This window comes from Uranotaenia lowii, chromosome 3 (assembly GCF_029784155.1).
Source record: "Uranotaenia lowii strain MFRU-FL chromosome 3, ASM2978415v1, whole genome shotgun sequence".
Taxonomy (NCBI): Eukaryota; Metazoa; Arthropoda; class Insecta; order Diptera; family Culicidae; genus Uranotaenia; species Uranotaenia lowii.
In genome coordinates this window covers 348,872,451-348,886,362 of record NC_073693.1, presented here as the reverse complement: position 1 = coordinate 348,886,362, position 13,912 = coordinate 348,872,451, and the positions used below count along the sequence as shown (strand labels likewise).

General features: G+C 36.5%; 1 protein-coding gene across 8 annotated transcripts in view; it reads right to left on the bottom strand.

Annotated features, from left to right (window-relative positions):
- The window catches only part of LOC129757241 (AP-1 complex subunit gamma-1-like), a 178,173-nt gene extending 169,635 nt beyond the window's left edge, over positions 1 to 8,538 (bottom strand). For 2 of the 8 annotated variants that reach the window (XM_055754403.1, XM_055754397.1), the window contains exon 1: positions 8,167 to 8,537. The gene's annotated coding sequence lies outside the window, so the exon portion shown is untranslated. Of the gene's footprint in view, positions 1 to 7,595; positions 7,983 to 8,109; positions 8,129 to 8,166 lie in introns of those variants that run through there. The other 6 variants (XM_055754401.1, XM_055754398.1, XM_055754402.1 and 3 more) reach the window with 4 other exon arrangements.
- Positions 8,539 to 13,912: the final 5,374 nt, after the last annotated feature.

Genomic DNA, 13,912 nt, shown 5'->3' with positions numbered 1-13,912 from the left:
TACTGTGAGTGGAATTCCGGATGATAACTAACCGTGTGAAGCTTACGGAGGAATTTCGATCGGATTGAAAGGAAGCGGATGTAAGATTCATTTCCCCGAATTTTTTTTCTATCGCTCAGCTGATTGGTTCTACGGATATCCGTTTGACATCTATCGGTTAGTTAAGGAGATTTTGAGTATGTATTATACCTTTGAAGTTAACACTTTTAGGGAAAAAATTAAATTCAAACGGGGGATATCCGAAAGCGACGTGCATCTTGGATTTCAAGATGGCGTCAGACACTTAGGGAAATTCGACTTCTACTCGTTAAGATTTTTCACCCAATGCCCATTAGGGAGGCAGCCAAAAGGGTTAAATATTTTGTAGATTGACACAAAAAACCGACAATTGAACTTGATTGAGGGTTGTTTATTGTTTAAAAATCAACGTCATCCCGGGACTTAATCGGTTTCTCAAAAAAAGTTTCAGAAAGTTGATTTTTAGGTACCGTAAACTGGGGGAACTTTGATCACTTTTTTCATTTATTTTTGAATATTTTGGAAGGGGTTGCTTTTTCGTAATACCTAAAAGCTTTAAAACCCTTACTGACGTGAGGAGTATTAAACATGATCATTGATTACAGTAAATTCAAACGACATTGGTGGTAATAATTAAATGTTTGTTACAAAACGAGATTTCAAGTTTCGGGGTAACTTTAATCACTATGGTTTTTACGTACCTCAACATCTTCAAATTTATTGTTTTGAAGCCTTTTACAACAGAAGGCTCAAAACATCGATAACAGTAATTTTTTGTTTGGATTCAATGGAATTTTGCAACGTTTTCTTTAAAAAACAAATATACTCGAAAAATGGACAATTTTGCTGCATACATTTAGGGGCAAAAATTATAAACATTTCTCAATATTTGTTGGCTTCAAAAACAATTAAAATTTTACCTTCATGCAATTCCCGAAGTCCTCGTACTACTCCCATGTTCTTTTTTTCTTCAAACTTAACCATTTGATTGGGTTTTTAGGCATGTTTTTCTATACGGGCTTTTTCATGGAAAATGGTCGTTTTTTTTAATATCCTTAAATTATCATCAAATTTCCAGAAAAATAGCACTTAAACTTAACCTAAACCAAGAAAAAAGTTGAACTTTCACATTAAACATCCCATTTGCTCCTAAATGCTTTAATTTGATCAGGAGAGATGTTTGTTTGTGAGGCTTCAAAAAACCAGATATTTTAAGATTTTAAAATTATATTTTAAGTAATATTAAAAATCTTCTAATAAAAACCAAATTCAGCTTATTTGTAACTCAATTTACAGGCTTTCAAACGTAGTAAATAGTTTTCAGATATTTTAACTTTATACTTAGTTAATGATGATTATCTGTAAAAACTTTATGTTGATCTAAGTTACCCCGTTGATCAAAGTTCCCCCAGTTTACGGTAAACATTTTTTTATCGAGATGACACGACCTTGACGTTTCATGTATTTCTAAGTTATTTGGCACCAAAGTAGAAATTTACAAGTGATTTTACATATTTTCAAAAATTGACCAATAAAAATAACTTTAATATCTAGAGATTAAACGTTCATTTTGAAAGAGGGATGGGGGGGAAGGATGCTGCTCATTGAACTAAATTTGAGGTTTTTTTTTAAACGAAAAACGAACACACACTTATATGATCTCAGTGAAACTTCATGTTTCTTTGGAGAGATCTAAATTCTACTTAAACACTAAAGCGTACTTCTTTCAAGAATATAATGGCTAGCATCTTACTAATGCTAACACCATCAGCGCACAGAAAGAGTACAATGTATGTCGTGACCGAGAATCAATCTCATGACCTCTGGCTTAGAAGACTTAAACGCTACCCTCTAGGCCACGGTCGGTGGTTGGAAAATTTTCTCTATAAATGTCATTTAAAAATTGAAAATAATACATTTGTAGTTAAATAGAAGAATTTTCCATGATACTTTTCAATTATCAACTTTTATTGAGCTTCTTCATATCAGTGCAAGGTAATCATAACGAAATTTGAATGATTCTCATTTTTTCAACTATACTTACGAAGCACAAATATTTGAGATAAGTTTTTGAATATAACTTGAAACTGATTTTTAAAACATTTGTTATTATTTTTGTTTATTTAGTTATATTTTTCAGAATTGTGATATGAAAATATCGTGTTGTTTTATCAATTTCAAAATTCGCTTTTTATTGTGAATTGAGGTCCAAAAATGTTATATCTGAATGTAAATTTAAATCTGATATTAAATATCTATATTATAAAACTTGATTTCATCTGATGTGCACAATATTCATATTTTTTTTAAGCTGTGTTCTAGAAATAATTAAAAACTTATGAAATGGACGATCAATTTCTGATGGCATAAGATAACAAAAATCACATTGGGGCAAAATATTTAACAGCTTATTTTGACTGATTTGGGAGTAATGAAAAATGTGCGCATTTTTTTGAAAAAAAAAACTGTGAAATGTAACCAAAAATTGAAAAAAAGTTTTAATTAAATGTTCAACTATCTCGATGACTGCGAGCAATTTTGACTTTTAAGAACAAGTTTCATGAGTTTTCTCTTTGAATTTCAAAAATCTTTGTAAACCAAAATGAATTTCAGATTTTGTCGTAAAAAACAAAACGTTTTTCAGTCTTCTAGATAGATGTTCAATTGAACACTTCAATATCAAAAATTTGAAATAGGTATGGTAAAACAACTAAATTACAACTGAAGTAATCAACTTTTGATAACAAATCTGAAATTGAATTAAAACTTTTAATTAAAATTATCTTTGTGTGAATCATCTGGAAACAGTATTGAAGATATGATTAATGTGATTGATTCGGAAACAAAATTCGCGTTTTTTCTGATATCAAAGTTCTGTTGCAATATTTTGATTTAAAACTACAAAAAACCTCATAGGACGAAAAACTTGGCAGCAAGGATAATTTTCCTTAAATTATTTGATTTGATTGGCTCAAAATATATGTAAAATACACCAGAGCAATTGCCGGAAAGAGCAAACGAAGCTCTTATCCTCCATCAAAAATGTTTCAAAATAAACATCTTATCCTAAAAAGTTCGGCGTTCTCCGATGTATCTTTTATCAGTTTTCTACTTTTTCGATTTGAGCTAAATTTTTATTCATTCGAGTGAATTAATTTAGTGATAATTTATTATTTTTATAATTTTTTTTTTAATTTTGGCAATTCAGCGAATTTAGATATTCAAAGTAGAAATAATATCGATTTTCAATTCAGATTTTCGATTATCGATTCGTTGGCTTAAAAAAAAACATCAGATCCGTTCATTTTCGATTCGATCTTTCGATCTTTTGGATTCTTTTTCTCGCTGAGCCGAGTTGTTAAAATCCAAATTTCAATTACTAGTTCAATGTCAAAGAGTGCCGTTTGTATGGCATTTAGTCGATTTGGATACTGAAAATTAGATTGGCTTTTTTGGAATTTTTGTCTGGAAATTTTCATTATGTTGAGCACCTAAATTTAAACTTTCATAACCATTTATTTCACCAAAGATAGAAGGTTATTGCATCGTTGAAATTTTGTGTGCTTTTTTGTTCTATTTATAACCAGAAGTTCTCTTTATTGTTAAAAATAAATAAAACCATCAGAGATCGATCCTCAAGCTTCGATTTTTTTTCAGATGGATCGATCATATGACATATGACAGATCATATTCTGATTTTTTTTTTATTTACCGTACGTATTTACATTTACTTTAATACACGGTTTAATGAAAAAATGCTGAAAAAAATTCGTGACGTTACCGTAGAACTTAGACAATGATAAAATGGAAGGTAAAGAGAAATCGAACAGTTTGTGAAAATCGTGAGCTGGAGCTTTTGTGCTTTTGAGCTTTTGTGTGATTCTAAAATTAAATAAATCTCCTTTATTGAAATTATCTAGTGAGTTTAATTGTTTTTATTACGCTTTCTGTAAAAATAGGGTCTTCAAATTAAAGTGCATCAAGAAATTTAGAATTTCAATTCATTTAAAGGTAATCACAAGAAGCAAAAACAAATATATACTCTTTATTTCAAAGTTATTAATTTTTAATTCAAATCATATTTCACAGGCAACGGATTTTTTTTTCCTTTCTTTGTTATACATGTTCGTTTTAAATTTGTAGCGATATGAAAAAAAAAACAAAAATGGTTATTTTTAACGCTATACTTACTTTTTGCACAAAAGATTCAAAGCACGTTAATCTAACAATTCATACTAATACATAAGAAAACTAGAAATGGACCTATATTTGGAAAACATTCATTTTGGTCGCGTCAAAAACCCGTGATCTATGTGTTTTTCGATCTAAAATGGCTATTGGCAGTAAGGTCTTAAACCTTCTACAATTCTGTTTTTTTTTATTTTAGCCCTTTCACCCAATACCCATATTGTAGGGGTTTCATGCAATTTTCAGTCAATTACAGCATTTTGAAGTTCAGCAAAACCCGCCATCTTGGATTTCAATAAGGCGTACACTGAACCCAAATACACTCTTAAAATACACATGATTTTTCACTTAAAAGCAAGGATCCAGTGATTTTCTTCCATTCAAGTGCGACATATACATTTCACTTGGCAGTCACTTAAATTTCAAGTGAATTCATCCACATTCACTTCAGTCGTCACTTGAATTTGAAGTGATTGGCAATCACTTGAATTTCAAGTGAATGTCGGGTTGTAATTGTGTTTATTTTCAGAGTTCAAAATGGCAAATTCTAAAGAGCAGCGTTTAAAGCTTATGCTGGATTTGGATTTTCCCAATTCTTTACTAGGCGATTTTGACGGTAGTTTGTGTTAAACGTGATGTAAGAAAAAGTTATTTAAAGGTGTTATTTTGTTTCAGCTTGTGGATTGAACTGGACAGATTTTCTGGTTTGCAGCAGGGAAGATTTAGAAGTCGAACTATCCGCAGTAACCGATCTCTCTTGGGATTATGATGGAATTTTCCAATCAATAAATTTATGGCGAAAGCGTAATGTAAGTATTTGAAATCGCAGTGGTGTTCAATAAATGTTCTTTTATTTCAAAAACGCGAGAGATAATTAATTACAAACTTACTTAGAAATTCAGTAATTCACTTCACCGGTAACTTAAATGAATTCACTTGACCCATCACTTAAAATTCAAATGAAATTACGTATGGCGAGAATTCACTACAGATGTCACTTATTTTTTAAGTGAAAATTATTTTTCGTGTAAGACAACGAAATTAGATTCTTTCTTGCTTAGCTCTTTTACCCAGAGTTGCCAACATTTATTGTCAAAAATCAGGGAACTGGTGAAATCAAAATCAGGCTATGTTAAAGTAACGGAAATTTCCCTTAAAATGATGACTTTTTTTTGGTCAGCGGCCACATTTTCACTAAAATATGTGTTGTGAGCCTACTTGTTCGAAAAATTCTACTGAATCAAAGCAATCCAAAGATTCCCTCCCATTCTTTTTTTTTTAAACAAAATTAAAGGGAATCTTTCGATTGCTTTGATTCAGCTACATTTTCACTTTTTAACTTCAGCAATGGTACCTAATCCAGTTTCTTACTACTCATTTTCTTCATATTCGCAAAAAAGGGCAAAATTGCCAGCTTTGTGTGCGAGTAGCTCGGATTTTCGCGATGCGCGAGAAAAATTTTGATACGCTGCTCTTTTTCCTTGGAAGGCATTTTGACAACTGAAGAATGAATTCGAAAATCAAAATAGGAGCAACATTCTACACACACACCTTCAAAATGAGGGGTGTTCAGGTTTTTTAAATGCAAAATTTAAAGAAATACGTCAAGTTGATATTGACCAAATTTTGACGTATCACCCTTTAACAGTATTTTTTATATTATTTTGATTTTTTTTTTGCGTAACATCGAATATCTTTTCTGGGGTAAAAGGTTTAAGGTTTGTTTACATGAAATGTACTGCAAGAATCAAAGAGTTTTGAGAATCCAAAGATATATTTTTAAGAATTTTCAGTAGACCTCCGGCGATTTTTGAATGAAAAATTTTGCTATCCCATACAAATTTCCATACAAAAATGAAACTCGTTGTGCTAATTCGGAACTCAATGAATCGCTTCCAAAATTTTTACTGCTTTTTGTGACAGTAAAAATAACAAAAAAAAAAAAGTTATGGTAGGAAATTTGTATACAAAGCTTTCAGCGGTCTAGGGTGTATACACCTAAACCACTCTGGGCTGACGCCCTCTATCCACAGCCAGTCAGTGAGCAGCAAAGAACTAACTCACAGCTTTGAGCTTTCTACACAAAACTGTCCTTCGCTTATATCTCCACTGCCTACGAAGTGCAATCGCTTCAACTTTCTATATATTTCACAATGTCTTTAATTTCTACCATCTCGCCGCAATGCCATTATAGATAATATTATAATCAAAAATTATAACGGCGATAAAAATCTGAAAAGAAAAAAGGAAATCAATTTGAGAATAATCGTGATGAGGGAATATCACGATGAACTTTGTCCCGAAAAGTTGAAAATTTTTTTGGAGAGATACCATGAACATAATCAAAACAAAATCAATAAAGTCTCGATCGTTTCAAAAAAGTTGAGTTGTTGGAAACAAAATTAATTGAAAAGAACTCGATATTTCAAACAGTTGACATGCGTAAAATTTGACGAAATTATTCAATTTTCCAAGAGTTGAGGAAAGGAAAACAGCAGCCTCTCAGCAACATCTGGATTGCTTACCGTGCCACTATAGGCATATTGAATATGCCTTGTAGCCATTATTTAATCCTTCTAATGGTCGAGTGTAGAAGCATCTCGACCCAATTTCAACAAGACTTCATCGAAAATTTGAAGTGGGATTGAAATTATACATTCAGAATTAAGGATCCAAGTTTAATGCATAACAGAATCTTCAGAAGTGTACTGTAAAGTCTTAAATTGGACTTTAGAATTCTAATTCTTTCCTTTCCTTTAACTCGAAATCAGGATTTTCTGATTTACTTCTACTACCATATCCATTCATAGAGAAATCCCCAATTTGTAGGTAGGCCGTAACATTTTTCTTGCCTCGGCTCGATTGAACTCCTTTATCGACCATTCAATCACCTAATCGATTCGATAAATAAATTCCATCAACGTCGACAAGTGCGAGGGTGGATGAAAGAAAGCTGTGTTGGTTCAGGAGGGTTTATTTTTTCAACAGACGATTTCCTTTCGACGATGGGGCGCGCAATTATATTCCGTTTGGTCGACTGGCGCCCGAAGGTAGGTTCAAACACCACTTTTTCCACGTCCGCTTACTGATGAATATCAAATTAGAGAGCTCCTAGTTCAAATATTTAGACGACGTCAACGGTGCTGATGACAATTTTTCGCAAAATTTAATCACCCGGGTTTGTGTGAGATGACGACAGCCGGGGGACGCCAAAGTAAACGGATTGAAACCGTATTGATTGCCACTTTCGTTCAGAAGCTTTTTGTATGAAAAGGTATTCCACTCATAGTCAATCGGGGCCACTGAGAAAAGATTACAACCGAAGCCAGTTGCAGCGTTTGGTAGTTAGGTATATAGCATAGCACATCAAAATCTTTCTCGTTACACACTTCACTGCAATTGAACACAGCTCAACTGCACCGATTTCATGGAAATCGGATCTAATTTTCCCACGCTGCTGCAGTTCGTTTCGTTTCGAATAAACCGGAAATTCCCTAGTCTCTTCTATTGCTTTCTCCCTTTCTAGAAGCACTTGGCTATGAGGCGATACACCCGGTGTATGTCCTCGGTTGTTTTTGTTTTTCTTGCTTCTCTCTTCTCGTGTCGTCACTGAACGTGTCTGTCCTTGGCGCTCGTGTCTGTTTCCTAGTGCTAGACCACGTCCAACACAGTTTTCCATGTGGCACTTGACCGTCGTCGTCGTCAGACGGAGCAGAAACGAATAAGAGTATCTTCAACAACCCATCAGGACAACCGAACGACACGAACTCCGCCGGGATTGTGCCGACACTAATAGAGCAGCGGCTCCCCCACCCAAGACAGGAGATAAAAAAAAGTTGAAATCCAATCGACCGAGTAACTGACTGACAGACTGCCACACTATGATGGACTTGATTCACTCACGACACGATCTAAGAGTCGAAGGGGGGATTTTATCCGTGCAGCAACCACAGCAAATACCTGCCTAGATAACACACCACGACACTTGAAGGGTCGGGAAGGCAGAGCGTGCCAACACCCGACTCAGCAGCAGCCGTTACACCGAGGAACCACGACAAGACACTAGAGATCCGACGACCTCCTCTGGAAACCGACAGACCGCCCGACCACGTTACCAAACCGTTGACAAAAGGATCCACTAGCGAGCAAGCACCCGCCAAAACGGAAAGTAATAGAACGAACGAAAAAACAAGCGCGCACACACTATCGAAAGCAATAACTGCGACCGCAAAAGCTTTAAAACGACACCACGGCCGACGCGATGCAAAGCCTACTCTGTGCTTCTATGGAGACGATCCTTCCCGGATGAAGTTCAGTTTTCCACTAAATGCCACGACGGTCTCCAATCTAGTAAGGCACCACACACCGGTGCACTACTAACAAAACGCTCTTTTCGAGTGAGTTGGCCATGCTTTTACTTTGCTACCTATCTACAGTTGGTTGGGGCGGGCGAATCGGGCTGATATCACAACACAGCTGCTTGGTGGCTGGCTGGCACGTGAAGAAGCAACCGGTGAGTAGCGGTAGTGGATTTTCAATGTGTCTAACGTGGCCAGCCACCCACCACCCCCTTTCTGTCTTACGCTGCTCGGTTCAGGGCTGTGTGGGTGAATGATAAGAGCTCTCCTACTGGAGCACAGATATCGGGGAACAGACCAATTTTTTTACATTTACTCACTCAAGCAACCCATATCAACTTATTTAAATCAATAAATTTCTAATAATGTTCAACCTTCAAACCCAGATTTGAATTTTTTTAAAGCATCTGATTATTTTTCTGGTTCAATGAATTAAGTAGGTAGTATAACGCTAACTGTTTTGCTAATCTCTCCGAGTTCCTTGATTCCTTAACACTTCGATTCTTGTTTTCTATCCACGTACAAAATAGAATTCAAATATTCGTTCTCTCCCATTTCTCTCATTAGTCTAAACTCTAAAGCTTTTATTTAAGATTTTTGGTATCCAATATGGGGATTATTATTTTATTTACATGGTGTTCCGTCTTACGACATAACCTGATGAACAATATTCCTCCAATTCACTCGGTCCATGGCAACCGTTCTTCAACTTCCGGGCATCCCACATACAAAAGATCACGTTCGACTTGGTCTAAGCACCTCGCTAATTGCGCCTCAGCTCGTCTCGTTCCTACCGGATTGGCAGCGAACACCTGTTTTGTAGGACAGTCGTCGGGCATTCTCGCAACATGTCCTGCCCAGCGTATCCGGTCAGCCTTCACCACCTTCTGTATATTGGGTAGAGTCGCGGGAGCTTGTGGTTCGTCCTTCGCCTTCACACTCCGTTCTTCTGTACGCCGCCAAAGATGGTTTTTAACACTCGTCGCTCGAATATTCCGAGTGTGCGCAGGTCCTCCTCGAGCAATATCCACGTCTCATGCCCATAGAGAACAACCGGTCTAATGAGCGTCATGTACAGGTCACACTTTGTGCAAGGGGTGAGTCGCCCGACCGTAGTTGCTTGTGGAGTCCATAGTAGGCACGACTTCCCCTGATCATTCGCCGCCGGATCTCAGGGCTTGTGCCATTGTCTGTGGTCATCGGTGAGCCGAAATAGATAAAGTCTTCGACTATCTCCAGCTTTTCGCCGTCGATCGTGACCTTGTTATAACTGGAAAAGCGGGTTCAGTCGGTCTTGAATCAGCCGGAGCGCATAATTCGTATTGGACGAATTAATCATCAACCCTATCCTTCCTGCTTCGCTTTCCAGTTTGTGGTAGATCTCCCCCACTGCCGCAGATGATCTACCGACTATACCAATGTCATCGGCAAAGCAGATAAGTTGATTGGATCTGTTGAAAATCGTGCCCCGCATTTCGCCCACCGCTCGTCGAATAACACCTTCTAGCGCCACGTTGAACATCATGCAGGATAGACCATCGCCTTGTCGAAGCCCCCTGTGCGATTCGAATGAACTCGACAATTCACCCGAAATCCGCACCCAGCACTGCGTTCCATCCATCGTTGCCTTGATCAGTCTGGTAAGCTTCCCGGAGAAGCCATTCTCATCCATGATTTTCCATAGCTCGTCACGGTAGATCGTGTCGAATGCGGCTTTCAAGTCGAAGAATAGATGGTGCGTAGGGACTTGATGTTCGCGGCATTTTTGAAGGATTTGTCATAGTGTGAAGATCTGGTTCGTCGTAGACCGTCCCTCCATGAAGCCATGAAGCCTGATGACTTCCAACGAATCTGTTTGCCTGTGGGGTTAGGCGGCAGAGTAGGATTCGGCACAGCACTTTATAGGCGGCACTGAGGATAGTGATCGCGTAGTAGATCTCACAGTCCAATTTGTCGCCCTTCTTGAAGATGGGGCATATTACCTTCTTCTTCCACCCCTTCGGTAGCTGTTCAGTGTCCCAGATCCGGACCATCAACCGGTCAACTTGTGCGAGACCATTTTGATGAGTTCAGCTGCGATGTCATCCTTTCCACCCGATGTGTTGCTAAATAGTCAGCAGTGGCTCCTCTCCGTCATTGGCTTCGCCGGTGATGAATCTTTCCTCGCCGTCTTGGTCGCCTACATTTGCGCCGTTCAGGTATTCGTGGAAGTGCTGCTTCCACTTTTCGATCACCTGACAATTGTCCGTCAGGATGCCCCCGTGCTAATCACGGCACATTTCGACTCAAGTTAAGTTGATTGATTCCATGGAGTTAAGGAATGTGAGAGGTTTCATTAAGCACAAATTAAAAGTTTAAATAGGAGAAGTGAAACAAAAGACAAAATTTTCATGACTTGCTTGTCTAGCTGACTAATAAACAGGTCTGACTTCATTTCTACGAGGAAAAATAAACGAAATACGGTGATCAAATCGTGTGCAATATATTTGAACCTTAAGCGGTGGGATATTTTGAAAAATTTCGTAATGGACAGCTAAACGGGAGCTAAACAGCTTAGCGGGCACCTGGTAGGTTTCCAGCCAGAAACTTTTCGTTGACAAGTTTTGCATAGATGAAACATTGAAAAAAATGATGTCTTGATCTTTAGGAGGTTGTCTAGCCTCTAGGTCTAACAAAGTTGATATTCTGTTTTGGTTGGATCTGGGATTGAGTTATTATGCAAAAACTGTGGTGGAGTTATAATAAGTCGAATTTGTTGTTTATGTGCCTAAAGAAGACAATCGGCTAAATTTGTCGTATTTTTGACCAGATAAAAAATTTAAAGTAATTTTGAAGGTCAAGCTTCAGGAAACAGATATCGTAATCAAGAATATCAATGGTTTGGAAAAAATATGGTTTATGTTAAACATTATAGATGGTGCACGTTCTGTCCAAAAATTAAAGTCGAAAAACTTCTTGATTGGACGCTATCTCAAAAACCACTTGACAGAAAGTCACCAAAATTTGCAAATATTATGTTACCACTTTTACGCATTACTGAAAATTAATTAAATTTTCATCCATGCATCAAAAGTTATTCACAAAACAATTTGTTGCATTTTTGTCGAATGCACTCTTTAAATGCCCCTCATGTTTTTAAGTCAATTAGATCCATGATTTCGAGAGCTCTACTTCATTTCAGCGCGCTCTATTGAATGATGGTATGATTTTCAAAGTGTTACCACTCACTGAAAAGGGTTCAGATCACTTGTCACTTCAAGGGCGAATATCATAATCTCTCATATCATCATTTCATAAGGCTTGAAGTTCCTTATTTGATATCGAATTAAATGAAGAAAGAATGTGAGCAAGATTTATGCGAAATAGTTGTTGAAATGAACCACGATCCTTAACATAAAGCGTACATACTTTCTACCACACGAACTGGGTATAAAATGCGCAGTCGGGACAAAATGCGCCACCATCAGTATTTCACTAAACAAACATTGTTCAACATTTCTGGAAATCTCAGTTTGTTCTATTTACACTTTTATGCGTTTATAAACATTTGTGGACCTTCTAAGTTTTCTGTATTGCGTAAATTTGACGAAAAACGAAAACAAAATTTTTTGGGAGCTTTTCTTGCAATTTTTCAACTTTTCTCGTGAGGATTTGCGGCATCTATCAGCAAAACATTTACCTGGCATCTGTTCCAATGATGAATATTAGTCTTGACAATCATCACGCAACGAAAAATTTTCTTATTCAATTATTTTTTCTGTTATTTTAAACGATTTTTAATAAACATATCTAGACAGGGCAAAACGCGTCATGCCCGTTTATCTTTAAGCATGTCTTTAATTTAAACAAATAAAATTTATATGCAGTTTTAATCACAAAAATTTTAATGATATTTATATGTTGAATTGGAAAACATAACTTGAATATAAACGAATATATTTAAAATTCCTAAATTTAATGTAGATTTATTTAACTATTCACAAGAACGTCAGTATATCTGACAGCACTGCGCGTAGCAATACATTTTTCCATCTGTGAAGTTGAAAAGATGTGTTTTTACCTGGCAAACACTTTCGGAGGCCCTTGAATCAATAAACACTTATTAATCGTTAAACGGCGCGTTTGGGTACACACATATGCGCCCCTAACGAAATGGAAATCATACTTTAGAAAGCCTTTCAAAATTACACGATTAAGACGTATATAATTGGTATAAGTGTTCCTGTTTGTATATTTTTGGTGAAAAACAGTCCCCTTTTCAAAACTATTGTAGAATTTACTAGATTGCATTCTTCATTTACGAGTAATGAAAGATTCTTCTTAACATGGGCGTCTTACCACCAGTTCCCCTACTCACCGTCGGGAAATTTTTGGATATTTTTTTAATTAGAAGAACTAGGGCTAACTTGAACAAAATCCGAGCATTACTTGAAAACAGATGTGGTTCTTGGAGCCAACGGGTTCAAGTAAGGGTAACCATTCTTCCCGCAAAAGCGGGACATGTCCCGCTTTTTTCCGTTCCTCGCCGTCCCGCTTTTTCCTCAAAATGTCCCGATTTTTTTTTCTGAGAAAACTTTTACGAAGTTCCCCAACTTACACTGGAAAAAATCAAATTTTAGCCTCAATTAGAATTCATTGGTTCAACACAAAAATGTTTGAATTGCGTCTTTTTTCTCAACGTCCGGCCAAAAGTTTGGGATCACCCACTAAAAAACATGCAAATTTTGATCGTTCATATATCAGCCGTCTTAGGACATATTGCAAATCTTCTGACCTCATTTGAAAGATAATGAGCAATGGCTAGTTCGGAGGTTTTTTTGCCCAGAAATAATTGTAGTGTCCGCTGATAGACGTCAAGGAGAAAGCACGTCGTTCTACGCTGCTCTCTGAAATACGACCGTCGTTATGTTCATACTTCTGCTGTAAAGAGCAGATCTAGAGGCTTGAGCCGTTAAGCATCATATGTATGAAAGGGTACAATACTTCAATAATGTTTTAGTTTTGTACCTTAAACTTAACATAAAGTTAGAACATTTTCAAAAAATCGCACTCATTATTCAAAGCCGATCATCTCGGGATAGGGTGGACCAAATTTCAAAATTTGAGTTGCATTAGAATCCTTATTCTTTACTTCTCAAAACACAGTAAAAAAATTTGTGCAAAAATTTAAGAATGTACTTTTGATTAATAAAATAGACACTTAAGTTATCGTCCAAAAGTTTAGGATCACCCCTTAATATGGTGTATCGGCCAAAAGTTTAGGGTCATTCTTTCAAAAACATGCAAATTTATCTCATATCTATTGCAAATCTGAAGGGTTCATTTGGAAGCTTAGCAATTGTTGTTTT